The sequence below is a fragment of the Echinops telfairi genome, unplaced genomic scaffold (assembly GCF_000313985.2).
Source record: "Echinops telfairi isolate 266 unplaced genomic scaffold, ASM31398v2 ScPeMD7_5426;HRSCAF=6270, whole genome shotgun sequence".
NCBI lineage: Eukaryota > Metazoa > Chordata > Mammalia > Afrosoricida > Tenrecidae > Echinops > Echinops telfairi.
This window is the reverse complement of record NW_022109325.1, coordinates 1,681,945-1,701,864: the sequence shown is the minus strand read 5'-3', so window position 1 is coordinate 1,701,864 and position 19,920 is coordinate 1,681,945. Positions and strand designations below refer to the sequence as shown.

At 37.0% G+C, this 19,920-nt stretch overlaps 1 pseudogene; it reads left to right on the top strand.

Moving 5' to 3' along the window:
- Positions 1-18,161: 18,161 nt before the first annotated feature.
- LOC101663591 lies at positions 18,162-18,713 on the top strand (annotated as a pseudogene).
- The last annotated feature ends 1,207 nt before the right edge of the window (positions 18,714-19,920 follow it).

Sequence of the window (19,920 nt, the reverse complement as noted above, 5' to 3'; positions counted from 1 at the left end):
CACTGGCTACCTTGTCAGGGGCGGGGAAGTTCCCCAAGTAAGTCTGACATGATAAATCCCAATTCCGGTTCTCTTCCTCAGAAGCTAAAGTGAGTAGGTTTGACAGCTATCTTGAGATAGCTATGCTGTGAGTACAAGTTGTGTCTCTGTCTTCCTGGGGGCTGGCTCTCTCCCTAGAAAATTTCAATTTTACATGGTGAGTTTAAAAATGGTTGTGTGTTGCTGACATGAAGGGAACAGGTTCCAGAGGTTTCCATGGCTGGGGCAAAGGAAGAGTATAGTGAATCCACCAGGGTCCCTTGTTGATCTTATGTATTATGTAGAGACAGTGTTTGGTGGTAGGATGTTGTATTAATTTGTGTTATTGTAGGGTGTCAGTGAGGGGTTGAGATTCAGGCTAGAGGGATAATTTGGTGTCTGGTATGACTGTCAGAGTTTTATTCTGGTGATTGAATTAATTATCTTGAGACAATGTACCTCTGGTGAATCAGGTCAGAGTGGATGTGGATGGTGGAGGTGGCCAAGTGGGAGTGGGGAGATTGGATCTAGTCCCGTCGCCTACCTAAGTGGCCTATGGGGGTGGAGTATAGCATCTTGAGACTCCTCAAATTTATTGTTTTTTAGGAAAAGCTTCACCTACCTGCTCCCATGACAGCTTTTTGTATCCTGGATAAAATAGAATACTACATAAGGCAAATGAGTAGTGTAAATATAGTTTGTCATATATTTTTTGGATAGTGTCCTAATAACAAAATAGCTTATAAATCAGGGTTCATTTGAAATTTAGGTGAACTCAAGGTGAACAATGATGATCTCTGCATGACAGGAAAATAAGGGGGGGGGAGTTAGTTTCAATTTCTATTTCTGGAATGTATGCATCCACAATGCTGCCATACTCATTCTGATCCCCTTACAAGTTAAAGGGATTGTAGGGCAGGTAAGCCGACTATTGCTGCTTATTTCAGAGAAGGTTCTCTCTCTTGATTAAGGATGGTTTGCAAAGTGGCTACAATGATAATTTTATCTGAAAAAGTTCATTCACACCTATAGTATTATGTTCCTCCTAATATGCAATTTAAGCTAGGAAAGTTTCTTGTTGCTATAAAGCTATTGGAACATATAGACATAAAAGAAAGAAAATCACTTTTTCAGGAAACAAAGTCCTATATTAGTAAGTCAATGGAATGTCATTGCTTCTTTAGAAATCATGTAAATAACGAAGTGTGTACAAATACAACGCAGTCAAAATAACAAAATGGAGAGTGATAGTGTTCAACTATATGGGCAGTATAATGAAAAGAAAGATACTGGGAGCTGGGGTTCACACTACATTTTTTACAAAGACACTTAAACAATAGTAATGTAGTGATATAAATATCAGAGTAAATTTTCGGATCAAACAATAGATTCTAGATTTTTTAAAATGCATTTTTTCACAGGAATGGCATGATACCACACTATGGCATCAATGACTATTTTCATGTATGTTCTCAAGAAAAGGTCCCCATTTACAAGATCCTAAAATAGCTACCCTACTGTTTTGAATTAGGTCATTTTATCCTCCAAATATCTGCTAGTTTGTTGTCCTGTGGTGAATTGTGTGCTGCTATAATGCAGGAAACTATACCACTGGTATTTCAAATGTCAGCAGGGTCACCCGAAGTGAACAGATTTCAGCAGAGCTTCCAGACTATCAACACACAAAGAATAAGAATCAGCTCACAACTTCAGAGGATGTAGCCCTTAAAAATGTTATACATAGCTTTGAAACATTTTCAGATACTGAGGGCCTAATGAATGGAAGCAGGTTATTGTCAATTATAGTGCCAAAGGATAGGCACCTAGAGTCATACGGCATTTAAGATGTGACTGAGGAGGAGCTGATTTCTCAGTGTAGAGATGACTTTGGAGATGTGAGGCAAGTAAAGCCTGTAGGATAAGCCTTCAGGATCTTCATGACTCAAGCCTTCAGGGTCATGACTCAAGGTAAGGAAAACCAGCTACCAAACTTGTGCCATATGAATCTAGCAAAAATTAAAATTGTAAAAATAAAATGTAATGCTTAAAGATTGATATCCTAGGCAATTACATGGACTCACATGGCCATTTTGAATCAGAAGAACATATACTTTACTAATCTGGGAATAAAACTATCAAGAGGTATGGCATGGCATTTTGTTGTCAAAAATGACATTGCAAAATCAATCTTGAAGTACAAAGCTGTCTGTGATAGGACTATATTTATCTGAATTCAAGAAAAAATCAATCAATATAACTATTATTCAAACTTATGCAACAACTACAAAAGCTAACAATGAAGAAATTAAAGAACTCAACCAATGACTTCAGTCTGAAATTGATCAAACATGTAACCAAAATGCATTGATAATTATTGGTGATTGAAATGCAAAAGTGGGAAACAAAGAGGAAGGAACAATAGTTGGAAAATATTGACTTGGTGATAGAAATGAAGCTGGATATCTGTCAGTCTGGGTACACTAGACAAACAAATTCATAGACATTCATGTGTATAAGAAACAGTTTTATATACAAGGGGACTTGAACATTGAGAAAACATCCCAGTCCAGTCCACATCAAGTCCATAAGTCCGATATTAGCCCATATGCCCGACACCAATCTATAAAGTTTTCTTCAAACTCATGAAACACATGCAATGATGCCGAATGCAGGATGATCACAGGTCAGTGGAAGTCTTGTAGATCCAGTGGAGTTGTAAGCATCTCAGCACTGTCAGGGGATTCCACGGGGCTTCTCCAGCACCCAGGGCTGCATCAGAGTAGGTCCATGTGGCTTTTCCTCAGGGATGTCTCCAGGAAGTGAGCAGAAAGAGACAAGTGTCTCCCACCTCCAAGGAGGAAGTACAGGAGTTCCTAGAATTCTCAGGAGAAGGCCATGCCCACACAGAGGCCTCATTGGTTATATCTTGATTGACAGGCTAAACTCAACCCTTCCCTCTTAATCCTCAAACTGACAAACAATTATATAACTACCGCAAAATAACATGACAGACTTTTGCAAAATGAACTATTTCTTCATGGTAAAAATAGTTCATACTTTTTTTCACAGAAATCAGATTGATTACACTTGTAGAGAAAATAGAGACGCTCAGGATCTGCAATGAAAGCTAGGCAAGGACCTTACCGTGGAATAGGTAATCAATTGATCATATGTAAGTTCAGTATAAATCTGAAGAAAAATAAAACAGCTCATCCACAGTAGATAAACTGTGACCTTGAGTCTACCTCACCCTATTTATGAGAACATCTCAAGAACAGATTTGATGCATTGGACAATAATGACAGATGATCCGATGAGCTGTGAGAGGACAGCAAGACCATCACTCATGAAGAAACCAAAAAGTCATTAAAAAGGCAGGAGAGAGAGAAAAGATCAAAGTGGATGTCAAAAGTATCTTTGAAATTTGTTCTTAATCATAAAGTAGCTAAAACAAATGGAAGAAATGATGAACTCAAAGAGTTGAATAGAAAATTTCAATGGGTAGCTTGAGAAGACAAGGCCAAATGTTACAATTAATTTGGAAATGACCTAGAATTAGAAAACCAAGAAGGAAAAACATTCTTAGCATATCTAAAACTGAAAGAAGGACATGGAACAAGGGATATCATTGCTGATGTCAGATGATTCTTGGATGAAAACAGAGTACATCAGGATGGGGTTTAATAGGGTTTTCTTGACTGTGCCAAGATATTCAACTACGTGTATCATAACAAAACTGTGGATAACCTTGAGAAGAATGAGAATTCCCGAACATTTCATTGTGCTCATCTGGAACTTGTACATGGATAAAGAAGCAGTTGTGTGAGTGGAAGAAGGGGTACTGCATGAGTTAAAATCAGGAAAGATGTGTGTCAGGCTTGTATCCTCTCACCATCTGCATTCAATCTATATGCTAAGCAAATCATCAGAGAAGCTGAATTATACGAAAAATGTGGCATTGGATTGGAGGAAAGCTTATTAAGAACCTGTGGTATGCAGATGACACAATCTTGTTTCCTGAAAGTGAGGATGACTTGAAGTTCTTGCTGTTGAAGATGAAAGATTGCAGTTTTCAATATGGATTACAACTCAATATAAATAAGACCAAATTACTCACTACTGGACTAATAGTTAGCAACATGATAAAGGGAGACAAGATTGAAGTGTGAAAGATTTTGTCTTGCTTGGATGCACAATCAATTCTCAGGGAAGTAGCAGTCAAGAGATGAAAAGAATTGCATTAGGTAAAAATTATACACAGAATTCTTTAGGGTATTGAAAGGCCGGGATGGTGCATTGAGGACTGACCCAAACCATGGTATTTTCAATTGCCTCACATGCATGTGAAAGTTGGATATTGAATAAGCCAGAATTGATTGATACAGTAGGGTTTGGAGTTATTTTTATATTTGCAATAAAGCATTTACCCATTTGAGATAGTTTATTGTGCCAGCCTGGCTGATAAACACAAGTGAGATTAACTGAAGGGTGGAGAGATAAATGGCTCGGTGAGCCTCGCCTTTCTTGTTTCTCGATCTTTGATCATCGGACCAGTGTGTGGCTGCCTTGCTTGTTCTGTGCCTCAATTTACAGGCTACACTACCTGTGGGATGCCTAGCCTGTGAACTGTGTCGCTGTAAGTTGAGGTCCCTTTAAGACATCTCTGGAGCTGGGGGCTGGTGGTTGGTGACCTGGCTGACAGTTGGTGACTTGCTTTGTGATTGGCTGCTGTGCTGAGATAGCCTAACTCTCTCTATATAGAGAGGAGACCTGGCAGCAGACTAGACTTGAAGGACTGCTAGTGTCTCACAACTCTCTCTCACGGGAGTGAGTTTCACTGAGCCATTTGTACTACTTTATAATTTAACTGTTCATTTCTTGTATTATATATCTATCTGTATATAATTTAACATTTCATTTCTTGTGTTATATATCTAATTATCTTTATAAATAAATATGTTAAATTATCAACAATTTGGTTTTATCTCTCTAGAGAACCCTGTCTAACACATTTTGGTACCAGGAGTGCTTCTAGAGAAATAAAATCATAATTATGGGCTTCTTAAATTGGCTCTCCAGCCTGATTTGTCTTAACACTAGTGATGCTACGTCACCTCCCAAAGCATGGATAAGTCTGCTACTCCTCCTAATCCATGGTGTGAAATAGCAAAAATAATACCTAAAGTAGCACCACTGATAGATTAGGTGCTGGTTAAAGGAGAGGCTCTGAGTGATTGTATGTTTGATATTTTCCAGGAGTTTTGTAAGGATGTATAGGGAAGATGGTTGGCTGGTCCTTCTTACAATGGACAGTGTAATTAAGCAGAGGGATGATCTCAGAGTCTCAAAAACACGCCTCAGGTGCAGACTAACGGATTTGAAAACTTCCACCTGCGCAAAAAGGAGAGCCTTCTCTCCTCTAGCAAAAGAGCTGACATTACTGAGAACCAGGTCCAGAGTCTCATTATACGAGTGGCAGAATTACAATGGCAGCTGAATTGCAGATCTAGAGCAGTGTCTGAAACCAAAGTAAGGGCATTGATTGGGAAAAGTTGGGACCCTGAAACATGGGATGGGAACATATGGGCTGATGATCCAGAAGAGGAGGATATTGAGCCCTTAGAAACAATTGACCCACCCCAGTCAATAGATCCACCCCTCCCAGCTGAAAGTATTAATTCACAATCCACACCTGAGCAGATTAGCCAAACTATTCAAGTTGATATATTAAATTGTACCACTTTATAGTTAGTAATGAAACCCACTGCATTCAATTAGACCTATAATGACCAAAAGGTTTCCAATGCTGTAAATATAGGCAGCTGCAAATCTATGGTCCTGTACACATCCATATCTTAAGTCTATGGAGCAGCTGGTAGATTCAAAATGCTAATCTTTTGGTAGCAGCTGAGTGCTCTAACCATTACACTACCAGGGATCTTTATAGTTAATATGGGACTCCTCACAAGACTAAATTATTTTAAGAACTGAGACTTCAAGAAAACGATTACAATTTTATCTTTTGGAAAAAAGGAAACGTGGTCTTAAGATGTCTTAGGATCCCATCAAAATTGAGCGAAAGGAGCAAAACAAACAAACAAATAAGTGATGGGTCACTCTATGTGCTCCTTATAATGGCCAAATAAAATAGGATATACAACTCATTAAGTCTTAAAATTATTTCTTTCAGATAATTTGTTTTTAGAGAAAGGGCTTTGGGAGATGCATTTTGAGATCAGCAGTTCAAATATTGAATGTTTATTTAAAAACCTAATATTTTTTTCTGTTTTTGAGTATTTATTCCTGGTAGTGCATTACAAACCATGCAGACACAACCGAGGTCCATTGTGTTTTCTTCATCTAGTTAGAACTGACATGCTTTAAAGTGACATTTCATGAGGGCATATTGACAAAATGAACCTAAAACTCATGTCTCTACAAGGAGAAAAGTCTGCATATGGCTCTCACTCAATGCCATCCGGTCTATGCCAACTCATGGGAACTTTTAGGACAGGGTAGAACTTCCCTTGTGAGTTTCTCAGACTGTAAAACTCTTTACAGGAGTATAAATACCATCATTCTTAGTGGAGTGGCTGATAGTTTTGAATGGTGACCTTAGGAACCGGAAGCCAGTACATAATCATTACACCACTAGAACTCAGCATAAGAGATCCAAAACCATTTCTGAACTCACTGCCATCGAGTCAAAGCTGACTCTAGTGACCCACCGTGGGTTTCCAAGATGGTCACAGTTTATGTACTCGAAAGCTCAGTCTTTCTGAAGCGGAGCTGCTGGTTTTTCAAATTACCGATCATGAGGATGGCATCCCAACGTGTAACCACTAAACCATGAGCGTGTCTATTCCAAATAGTCACATGGTATTCAGAAAATAAAAAAGGAAATCAGTGAGCAAATATTTTGGTGTCAAATATCAGCTTTGATTTGGGCAGGAGAACCTAAGAAGCCAATGACATTCTTTATCATATCAATTCTGTTTTTCCAAAGGCAATTAGCTTCCAGCTGCAAATATTTTCAGAAATATGAAAATGTGCCACAGATGTATTAAGATTATAAAACCTAAAATATGAGAAGGGGCTTGGTAAGAGGGTTCAAAATGGCAAGAAAGTCTGAAAATGAAAGTATATGTAATATAGGCATCAACTCTTTAAAACATTTGAATTATACTTTAAGTTTTTCATTAGTTGAATTTATTAAAACTTCGAATTTTTGTAGTATAAAACATGCTGAACCTTTTTTTAAGCTAACTCTGGAAAAGTGTTCAAAAGAGGATCCATCAAAGTTTTAGAATAAGTGCTCTTTGTTGTGACTAGCTTTAGTGGAAAAGACCTAAATCGGGTCATAATAAATCATACTTCCAGGGCTCACAATTCAGTCGGTCATGGAGCTTATAAACCTTCCTTTTTCCTCTCCTTTCCCCCCTGTATTCAGTTGAAGATCAAGATGATTATCACTGGTAAAACCTACCCTCTAACTAGCTTCCCACACAATTTAGTTTAAAAAAACAATTGGGGCTAAGGTGCCTTTGCAGGTTTGCATGCCCAGCCTGTAAACACTGTGAGCATGAAAGTGTATTGACAGAGAGCTCTGGGGCCTTTGATGAAATACAGCACTTCAGACGAAACCACCATTTTTCATTTAATAAACACTTCTGAAAGGCTTTCCCCATATACCATATTTATAAACACATCTCAGATAGTTCCATTTTCTTCTAGTTCTGCTTATATAAAACTTCCTTACTTAGCTGGAGTTGGATATTTGACTCCCATGCCGTATCTTGGATAAAAAGGTTACTTAAATGAGCCTCGTATCAAGGGTGCCTACAGCATGTTTTATGGACCTTTTAATGAGAGACTTCACCAGACTTTATAATCTTGTTAAACTGTGGATCCAGGAACAATCATTAGCTAAGAAAAGTTACATAAAATGATTTGATTTTATAAAGATTCTAAATAATTAAAAATAAGATATCATATTTCTACTTAAATATTCCACTCCACATTATATATTGAACAATATTTTAAATCACTTACTTCGCAGCTTAATTGTGTTGGTTTTTAATCCATAATACTCCTTTGGTTTAGCAGGAGATATACTTGTGAAAATGTTTCTGGATGGACTGAAAAGTTTTGTATGGAGAACTATAGTGTTGTTTGTTTAAGGAGACATGGAATTTGGAGATATACTTTTACAATGATCTATTTAATTACTTTATTCACATTTAAATATTTTTCTCTTATGTTTTTTAATATTTCTGAAGTTTCAGTATATTTTTACTAGATACAAGTAGTTTTGTAAAATATTACCTCAGCACTAAGAATTATTACTTTATATAATCTATTTCAATAAATATAGATAATCCCAAGTGTGAAATGACAATACAGAAAGTTCTTCCTGACCCCATTGTATGAGACCAGCTCATTTTATACTGGGTCAGTGAACAGCCTGAATGCAGATTGTGGTGTCTGATAGAATCCCTTGACACTGGAAGAAATTAGGACATAGCTTTTGCCATCTCTGACCCTTTTTATTCTGGTCTATAAAATAAGGAATGTTTTTCATATCTGTGTATTAGAGACAGAGCATAAAATGCAATATTTAGTACAGATAAAAACTTTCATCGAAAACTTACTTTATGTGTAATACTGCTACGATTATTATTGTAATTGTTTTCGTGGTATTATTAATCCACAGCTACATATTTATGGAAGCTAACTGTTGATTGATTTTCAAATAAATTATGGATTTATTTTCAATAATAGGTCTTTGTGAAGATACAGGTAGTCTTTGGTTGTTATTGTTTTTTAAATCCTTTTCGGGGGAGCGCTTACAGATATCATAACACTCTATAGTTAGATCATCTCAAGCAGTATTGTACCATTGCTACCACATCAGTTTCAAAACATTTTCTTGCATCTTGAACTCCTTGATATCTGCTCCCCATTAGCCCCTTTCACTCCACCCTACCCCTCAGGAACCCTTATTTTATTATTATGGTACTCTCAGGGAAACATTATTCCTATTATTCTTTCTGAAGGGTTATCTTTCTTGGTTTTCATGTATTGAACAATCTTAAAAATCCAAGTGAACCTATGCAACTCTAACATGATTAATGAGGTAAAACAAATGAAAATCATAATAGTAAGGGGAGGAAATATTAAAGAACTAGAGGATAGTTATGTGATTCATCAGTGCTATAGCACACCCTGGATTTATCATCCCTTCCATGTGGCCTTTCTGAGAGGGCTGATCCAATTATCTCCCAGGTGGGTTTTAGGTCTCTACTACATCCACACCCCTTCACACCAATTTGGTTCTTGTTTTTGAGCTTGATAAAGGAAGTCTTTCATGACTTAATGATATTCTCTTGTTTTTAATACATGTGTTCAAAGAAGGTAAAACTGGATGCCTGTTTATGAGTAAGCATCTGCTAGAACATAAAGCGGTATTTACCTTCCTCCTTTACCACAAAGCAGGAACTTTTAATGCTTTCTTAGTTCCCATTGCAATTCATCATGTGTGCTCAGTAATTTTCTATATGAACCTGAGAAGTTTAAAACAGTTTTTATGCTAATGCAACACTTAATATTTTGCATATCATAGTAATTGCTAGTTTCCATCAGAAAAAAATTATTTCTTCTTAATCACAGACTTTAATTAGGATTCTGGGTTCCAATTCATTTGGAAAACTTTATGCATAACAGTGTTATCAGAATATTAACTATTCAGATCTCAGTGAGCCCATTATGAGTCCCTTCATTATTAGAAATATTGCAAGGTTTACTTTTTATGTGAGTTGCAGTGTTAATTCTTTCCAAAATGTTTATTTCTTCACTTATTTGTTAAATCCATAATACTGTTAAATTAAAAAAATGTTTAAATATATACTATTTGGTATTGAGTCAGTTAAATACTATGCTTATCCAATCTTCTTATAGGCCAGTTATACATATCTGGGTGATTTAAACTTTTAAAAATGATCTCAACAGTGGTAACCTTTATACTTGAAAGAAACAGAGAATTTTCTTAGTCAAGTATTTTTAAAAATATTTATTTTGGACTCTTGGTCTATGGGTTTCCTACTAGACAAACTACATGTGTGGAACCTGTTAAGAAACAAGCAACAGAAACGTGGGTGAAGGGTGACAGAGAACCATGTAAGACATGACAATAATCATCTATTATTTGTCAAGGTCATGAGGGAGGAAGGGTGGGGGAGGGGGAAAATGAGGAGCTGATATCAAGGGCTCAAGTAGAAAGCAAATGCTTTGAAAATGATGATGGCGACATACATACAACTGTGCTAGACACAATGGATGAATGTATGGATTGTGATAAGAGATGTAAAAGCCCCCAATTAAAGTTTTTTTTAAAAGAATCATATGTTATGAATTTTTTTAATTGACAGAAAATTACTTAGTGATGCTATTCTATTGTATGATACTTGTCTTAGAAAAACATGAAATAGCTACAGTATTCCATTGTTCTTCATCTGCTGTTTAGAAATCATATTCATACTTTGATATGGGGAGATTTGATTAATGATAGGTCATGTGGGGATTTCTATAACTCAGTGTGCTATCGTTATTGATAGAGTTAAAGTTTATTGTGCCAACCTGGCCAATAAACACAAATGGGGTTAATTGAAGGGTGGAAAGATAAATGGCTTGGTGAGCCCAGTCTTTCTAGTTCTTGGGTCTTTTGCTTTCTGATGGTTGGACCAGGGTGCAGCTGCCTTAGACAGTTCCCTGCTTCAGCTGGCAAGGCTCACTTCCTGCAAGACATCCCCAGAAGAAGCCTCATAGACCTAACCTGATGCAGCCCTGGGTGCTGGAGCAGCCCTGCTAGTGCTGAGATGCTTACACATTCACTGACTCTGCTTTCCTCCTGCAGTCAGCATCATTGCGTGTGTTTTGTGAGATGGAGGAGGACTTTGTGGATTGGTGTTGAACATTGGGTTAATAGGTTAATGTTGGACTTGTGGGCTTGGGCAGCAATGGGTTGGGATGTTTACTTGATGCACACTTAACCTTAATATAAAACTCTCTCTTATACCTGAGTTTCTGTGGATTTGTTTCTCTAAAGTATTCAGACTAACAATTATTTTTGCAGAAAAATTTTCCTCCAAACCCAAGTCAAGTTCCTTGACCAGCCATTTGTGAAATTTTCTCCCACTGCAAGTCTCTGATGGTTTCCTAGAAGACATAAAGTTCCTGACGATGCTCCCAACAGAGTTTTTCTTGGGCTCTTACAGCTGTGACTTGTTCATAAGGCACTTGCATTTAAACCCCACATTTATCTCCTCTCTGGACTCAACTGTTGGGCAATTTATGTTTGTCTTGTATGGTTGAGACAAGTCTTTACCACGGGCATGAAAAACTTTTTTCATCAGTATTAGTAAATCGTTTGGGAAAGCTGTGACACAGGGGGAGATTTGTCTCCGCATCATTGCCTTCAGAGACCATTCCTCTCACTTGGCTTGAGGGAGCAGCAGGTCATCTTGCTTCTGCAGGGAATGTTCCTGGTCTGTCTGAGGGTTCAGTGGTGACATCCAGATGAAGTGAAAGCAAGCATACAGCATTATAATGAATTTGTGTGAAGTACTTGAGTCCGAACTTTTCTCTCTCACTTTAAAATATTTTATTGTGTTTGAATGAAAGTTTGCATACCAAATTATCTTTTCATTCAATCATTCATAGACAACTTGTTCTGTGACAATGATTACAATGTCTGCCTACCATGTGATAAACAAGCACTCTCTGCTTCTCTTCCCTGGAGTCAGTTTTCCAATTTACCCTGTTTTCCTGTCCCTGCCTACCACCTCTAGTTTTGGACAAATAATGCTGCTTTGGACTTGTGTAGGTGATTGTTCTAAGAAGCCCATTCTTCCTGGGTGTTATGCTTTATAGTCTAATCTGTTAATTAATGGAAAAGAGGGCTCCTTTAGAATGTCTTCAGTTTCAAGTTAGAAAATCGTCTTAGAGCAATGGTTTCAGGGATTCCTCCAGTCTTTCAGGTCACTAAGTCTGAACTTTTGATTTTTTTAATTATACTTTTTAATATAACTGGAAATATCTATTCAAATACTGATAATCCTTATCACTAGTTATAACTGGGCACCATGTAGTTCTTTTGGTATCAGGTTAAAGAAGACCCTGGTTCATATAGACCCATCAGAACATTGACTACTTGCTTCCAAGAGTCTTTGGTTTTCTTTTTTTTTTACCTTGTTCCTGGCAAAAAGAGACCAATAGTTACATCTTAGATGGCTGCTCAAAAATTGGAAACATTGAAAACTAAACTCTGCCATTGAGTTGATTCCAACTCATATTGATCCTATAGGATAGAGTAGAATTGCCCTGGTGCATTTCCAAGACTGCAACTCTTTATGGGAGAAGAAAGCCTTGTTTTTCTCTTACAGAGCAGCTGGTGATGTCGGACTGCTGACTTTATGGTTAGCAGCCCACTTACTCATCAACCCAGGATATAGAGTATTTATGAACTGTGCTTTGCCACTTTACCCAGATGTCGCTGACATTATGGCCCTTAACTTTCATACCTAGTGGTTCGGTCCCAATATCTACATAGGTTCTATAAGTACCTTATCATATTATATTTGTGTATAAGAGGCTATGTCAGTTAAGCTTTGGACTGCTAACCACAAAGTCAAAATTCATATCCATAAGTTGCTACATGAAAAAATGTGTGTTTATCTGCTCCTGGGAAGATTTGCAGCCTCATCAACCCTCAATAGGGCCCCTTGATGACAGTGAGCTTTTTAGTTTGGGGCACATGATTATACATCTTCATCTCCTACTCATCTATGTATCTGCTCACATATTTTTATTTGTTGTTACTGGTCTTGTTGAATTCTAACATATACCCTCTTTGTTTTGTTCTTTCATACCCTCAGTATTTGCCCCTGCCTGGGCCACACTGTATTGACTTATCCCATAATGTCTATTGTGGCTCTCTCCACCATAATTAACACTCATGTACTATTTGCTCAGTGAATTTTCATTTCCCTCCCACTCCTTTTCCTGGTAACCATGAAAAAATGTCTTTCTATGTGTAAACTTATTCTTGACTTTTTGTTTACTAGTTGCTTTATACAATATTTATTTTTAAAGCATTGACATATTTCATTTAGTACAATTTCTTCCAGGTCCATTCATGCGGTGATATGCTTCACATATTCATTATTCTTCATCATTGCATAACATCTCATTGTATTCAAGTACCCCAATCTGTTTATCCATTCATCCCTTGATGGATAGTTAGACAATTTCCTTTTTTTCAATAGTGAATACTGCAGCAAGGAAGATGGTTGTGCATATGTCTATTCATGTTAGAGCACTTATTGCTCTTGGATATATACCTAGGAGTCAGATTTCTATTTGGCATTTTGACTTTTAGTGTTTTAAAAGAGAAACACAGGAATATCCATAGTGTGGATAATACCATTTTGTAGAATTACCAGATGTTCCAATCTCTGGGGAATCTAACCAACAGATTTGTTTTCTGGTTTTATTTTGTTTTTCATTAGTGCCATTATGGTCAGGATGAGATGATACTTCATTGTAGTTTTATTTGCATCTCTCTAAGTGCTAATGTTGAAGCTGTTTTTTCAAATGGTTGCAGTAGTAAACTAACATGGAACCATTAGAATTTCAAGTATGATTCAGAAGAGGACATGAAACAAGGGATGTAACTGGTGATGTCAGATGAATATTGATTGAATATGTAATAATAAACAGATGTTTACTTATGTTTTATTGACATTTCAAAGCTTCAACTTAGTGGAGCACAACACACTATAAATATCATTACAGAATATTAGAATTCCAAAAGACTTAATTGTGCTCATGTGGAATCTGTCTACCAAGAGGTAGTCATTCAAACAGAACAAAGGAATAATACATTATTTAAATTCAAGATAGATAGATGCCAGTGTTGTATCTTTTTACCATCCTTATTAAATCTCTACGTTGTTAGATTCTGACAAGTTGGCTTTCCCATGTAGCAACCCTGTACATAACAAAATGCTGTTCTGTCCTCCACCATGTTCACAATAATTGAGCTTGAGCCATTGTTGCACCTACTGTGTCAATCCATCATGTTGAGGGTCTTACTCTTATGTGCTGACCTTCTACTTTACAAAGGATAATGTCCTTCTCCAGTGACTGGATTCTCCTAATAATGTGTTCAAATACGTGTTAAGAAGCCTCACCATCCTCACGTCTGATTGTATTCCTCCCAAGACAGATCTGTAGCAGTCTGTGGTACCCTCCATGTTCTTCACCAATATCAGAGTTCTATTAATCAATTCTTGTCTAATTTTTAAAATTCACTGTCCAGATTTCACATGCTTATGAGGTTACTGAAAATGCCATATCTAGGGTCAGGTGATTTTATTGCTCAAAGTGAGATCTTTGCTCCAGAACTCCTTTAATATGTCTTGTTAGGCCCAATACAATATTATTTGATTTATTTACTACTGCATCTACGAATGTTGATTGTGAATCCAAGTACAATGAAATCTTGGACAACTTCGATCCTTTATTTTTCATGACTCTGTCTATTGGTTCCATAGAGATTTTTGTTTACTTTACATTGAGTTGTGATCCATACAGAACGCTGTAGTCTTTGGTCTTCATCATTTTGTGCTTCAGGGCCTCTTAGCTTTCATCTCTATAGCGGCTGCTAATGACCCTTTCTTTAAATCTGATGCAGGATTCTTCTTTCTATAATTCAGCTTCTTAGATTTTGTTCTAAACACACAGGTAGAATTAGTATGGCAAAAGTATGCAATCTTAACACACCCTTTTCCTAATTTTAAACCATGCCATTTTCCCTTTTTATGTTCAAATGATTGCTTCTTGGCCTTTGTCCAGGTTCCATATGAGAAAAATGAAGTGTTCTGGAATGTTGTCCATAGTTTGTATGTCCCACATAGTTGAATGCCTTTGCACTGACCATAAAAACACAAGTAAATATCTCTCTGTAAATCTCTGCTTTCAGCTAAAATCCATCTGAATGCCACAAAGATATCCTTTATTTTACGTCTTTTTAAAAATCTAGCTTAAATTTCCAGCAGCTTCCTGTTGAGGTATGCTGCACATGTTTTTTCAATTACTTTTAGCAAACGTTTACTTCCCTGTGGCATTATTATTCGATAGTTCAGTCTCCCTATTGGATCACTTCTATTTGAAATGGGCACAGATACTGATCTCTTTTATTATGTTTTCCACATACTTTCCCCCCAAATTTCTGGGCTTAGGTTAGTGGGTGTTTCCAGCACTCTACCAGTTTGTGGATACATATCATTTGGTATTCCATCAATTTCTGGAGTTTTGTTCCTGCTAATGCATCCAGAATCGACTCCTCCCTTCAGTAACACTTGTTGTTGTTGCTGTAAGATGCAAGAGATTGCTCTGACACACAGCAACACAGAATGAAAGGCTACTGGGTCTCGTGCCTCCCTCGGAGTGGTTGCTACGTTTGGACCCATTGTTGCAGCCACTGTGTCAATTCATCTCAACAAGGGCCTTCTTTTTCTCTGCCCTTCTACCTTACCAGCAGGATGTCCTTCTCTGGGGACCAGTCTCTCTTGATAACATGCCCAGAATTCGTGAGGCAAAGTCTTTATTCTTGCCTATAAGGAGCATCTGGTTGTACGTCTTCCATGACAGATCTGCTTGTTCTTCTGGCAGTCCAGGGTATTTTTTTATTTTTCACCAGTACCATAGTTAAAATGCACTGATTTGTCTTCATTCTACTTTAAACAAAGTCTAACTTTTATATGAAAATGAGGTGGTTTATATATGGCTTAGGTCAGGCGTACGTTAGTCCTCAAAGTAACATTCTTGCTTTTCAACACTTTAAAGTGTTGGATTACCATAAGATCTTAATGATATTTGTTTATTCTCCTGACAGTTCATCGTGTTTCAAGTTCTCCCCAAATATAAGGTAAATGCAGCATCTATTTGACAGCCTTCCTTACTGCAAACACTATAACTTGAGTAGGGCACACCTTACTCCTCAAAGTGAAATATTTGTTCTTCAACACTCTAAAGATTCTTTTGCAATGTATTTGCTACATGTAATATGTCATTCGATTTCTTGCCTGCTGTTTCTATGGGCATTTATTTTGAATCCAAGTAATATGAAATAATTGACAATTCAGTCTTTTCTGTTTATTATGATATTATCTATTGAGCTACTTGATAGGATTCTATAATCTTTACATTGAGTTTAGAAGAAGTCTTTGTGGCTGCTAATCACAACACCAACTGTTGAAACTCAACAGTTGCTCACAGGAGAAAGAGGAGGCCGTCAATCCCATAAAGATCTGAAGTCTTGGCAATTCAGATGGGCAGGTCTACTCTCTCCTCTAAGGTTGCCAAGTCAGAACTCCATGACAGCGAGTTGCTTACAATGACTGGTAATTCATATCGAAGCCTGGAGCCTTTAATCCTCATCAGAAAATGCTTTCAGTCACCTTCCCCTTTAGGAAGCAAGTTAGTGTCATCAGTAAACCTCAGCTTGTTGATGAGCCATCTTCCAGGCCTGATCCGGTGTTCTTCACACAGTCCAGTTTCATGGACTAGCTGCCAGCATAAAGGGGAAACAAGTATTGTGTAAAATTATTACTGTGACATGTGACTTCATGATTTTAAGCAACGCAATATCCCCTTGCTGTGTTTGAAAGACTTTCTCTTGGTCTATGTACAGGGTCTTCATGAACATGAAGTGCTCTGATTAAGTGTTCCAAAATTCTCAATCTTCACAATAGAAAATATCAAACATAGACAATGTCAATGGTATCCGTCTTTGTGATTCATCTCCATTTACATCTCAGTTACGTACCTTGGCTAAATGACGTAGACTTCAGGGTTGTTAGTAAGATCTGTCAAACAAGCATCCTTCACCCTAAAATAATAATTATAAATATAATGAATCATAATTGCTCTCAATAAATAGATAAATTTGAGAAGACAAAAGAATAATTCTAATTCTAACATTTATTAACATTTTTGTTTTTCTAATTTTTTCTGAATGAAGGAAAAAGGCTGGAGGCACTGAGTAAAATAATTTAATTCAAACATTTTTTTACTCATTGGTTCTTGGAATTTTGGCTGATTCTGAATTTCTGATAGCATAGTATTGAATAGAGAATATTTGGTAAGTAAACTTCTTGTGAATAATTATGGTGTAGAGTTTAGAAAACATTAGTTTTTTTTTTAAATTTAGGCTTTAGTAAGTTAAGTAGTATCTCCACAAAATTTATTTCCATCTGAATCTCAAAATAGTTTTTACAAATATTAAATTTGATCCATAGCCAATTACTTATATCCTTGCTAAAAGAGAGAAAAAAATGGACAAAGAAGAAAACAGGTCACATGACAATAAGCAGAAAGAGTATATTGATGTTGCTACAAGCCAAGGAACACTAGGGATTGCCAGGAGTCACCAAAAGGTAAAAAAGACACAAATAAGCATTTTCTCTGAGAGCTTCAGAGACAGCGTGGCTCTACAGAAATTTGATTTTGTACTGATAGCTTTCAGAAATATGACTGAAAAAAAACAAGCAAAACCTTATTGTTTTAAAGCAACAAATTTGTGTTTCTTTGTTACAAGGCTCTAATAAAATATCTGAATGCTTAAATTTATTTTTAATCCTTAAAATGTTGCTATAAAGAACATTCATATAGTTAGAGTAATTTTTTTAAAATTCCATTACTTAGAACCCATTCCAATAACACTAAAATGCTTTTTACTTGATTTGTTATTTACATCTTACCTGAAGTTTATAAAATCCAGTCACAAATTTTATATCTAATTTGGTAATAATATATGCAATTTGGAAAACAGAAAAGGCATCTCTTTCTTTCAATTGTAAGAATAATGGAAAAAAATACAAGCTGACACTATCCAATGTGATATTAGTAATAGGGAAAACAACGTGCATGAAGACTTTAATATTTTATCAAAAAAGAAAATATTATAATCTCACCTACTTCCAGGTATAAAAAATGAACACAAATAGTAAGCTTAACATTAATTCAGTTCACTGTAATTTGTAATTTTGAACATTAGAAATATTGAGATTAAATTGAGCAACATGCCTAAGTTTTATTGTAACTACTGCAATACATACCTCACCCATGACTCTCCATCTGTGAGAAAGAGATGTTGCAGTCGGAGGAAACACAAAGAGAATGTGAAAGACTAGGATCAGAAATGGATGGAAGAGCAGGCTCAGAGCCTGATTGACAAAACAACAGCTGCATTGCAACAAAGAAAGATATCTCCCACTCCATTCTCTGCTCCTCCTCCAGCAGGGGCCATGATCCCGCCTCCCCCCTGTCTCCCGGGTCCTCCTGGCCCTGGCATGATGCCAGCACCCCACCTGGGGGGACCACCAATGATGCCAATGATGGGCCCTCCTCCTTCTGGAATCATGCCAGTGGGATCTGCTCTTGGAATGAGGCCACCCATGGGGGGCCACATGCCAATGATGCCTGGACCCCCAATGATGTGGCCTCCGGCCTGTCCTATGATGATACCCACTCGGCCAGGAATGATTCCACCAGACAGATCAAGGCAGAGCACAGCCTCTTTGTATCACTCTTCTCTTACTTGTACCATTTCACCCAGAGATCTGGTGCTTTGACTGATGTTTTCTAACAGCACAGCGTGGAAGACCTGCTCCCCTTTTCTATCAAAAAGAGAATAGTTTTTGGAGTGGAGTAGTGGACAAAGAGCAGAACAAAACAATTTTTGTTTGTATTGTGACATGTGAAAATCAAATTAACTTTTAGTCAAAAAAAGGAGAAAGAAATTTTGAGACTAATGTATTTTCTTTTTTTTTTTTTTGTAAAAATGAACCACCAGTTTGAAAAGCATTACTTCTCTTATAATCCAAGCCTATTTCTTTGCCTTGGTAATTCACCACTTTTTCTTTTTGAAAAATTGTTGTGAATTAGCTGAAGGTTTCAGAGCAAATTTCCAGTCTTACATTCAATAATTCGTATACATTTTTTCCCTGTTCATCCCTTGCTATCCCCTCAATATAACCTGTTTTCGGTTTTAATTTCTCCATTTTTCTACTCTTCTAAACCTGTCATTTATACCCTTTTCTTAAGTATAAATCTATATTCAACACTATTCTTTGTCCTTTCCCTGTTGTGAAATATCTCTGAGAGGCCCTTCAATGTGAAACTTTTTTGTTTCTTTTGGTTTGATATTTACGGGCCTCACTTCCTCTAGGATATTCCATCCTTTCACCTTATCCACCTTCCCCGTTCTCCTTCACTACATTCCTGACACATGTAATCTCTCAGAAACTAGCAGGCAATAGACTAGCAGTCAACTATGTCTTTTTATGTTTTACATTTTATTTGTGTTTCATATTTTTAAAATTTATATATATTTTATAAAGATGCTTATAGTTGTTATGTAATTACACATTTTTGAAAAATGTCACTGTGAGAAAAGTAGTTGTGGTAGTTACATTATCTGGTGTCATTTGGGGACGTGAGAGGATTAAGAGTGAAGGGGTGCAATCTAGTCTGTCAATCGGGTCATAGCCAATGAGACCTCTGTGTGGGCATGGTCTTTTCTTTAGAATTCTGGGAACTCCTATATTTTCCTCCTTGGAGGCTGTGATAGTTAAGGTTTATTGTGCCAACCAGGCCGATAAACACATGTGGGATTAATTGAAAGGTGAAGAGACAAATTTAGGTGAGCCTCGCCTTTCTTGTTCTCTGGTTTCTTGTTCTCTGATGGTCAGACCAGTGTGCGGCTGCTTTAGCTAGTGCTTTGCCTCAGCTGGCAAGGTTCACTTCCTGCAAGACATCCCTGAGGAGAAGCCACATGGA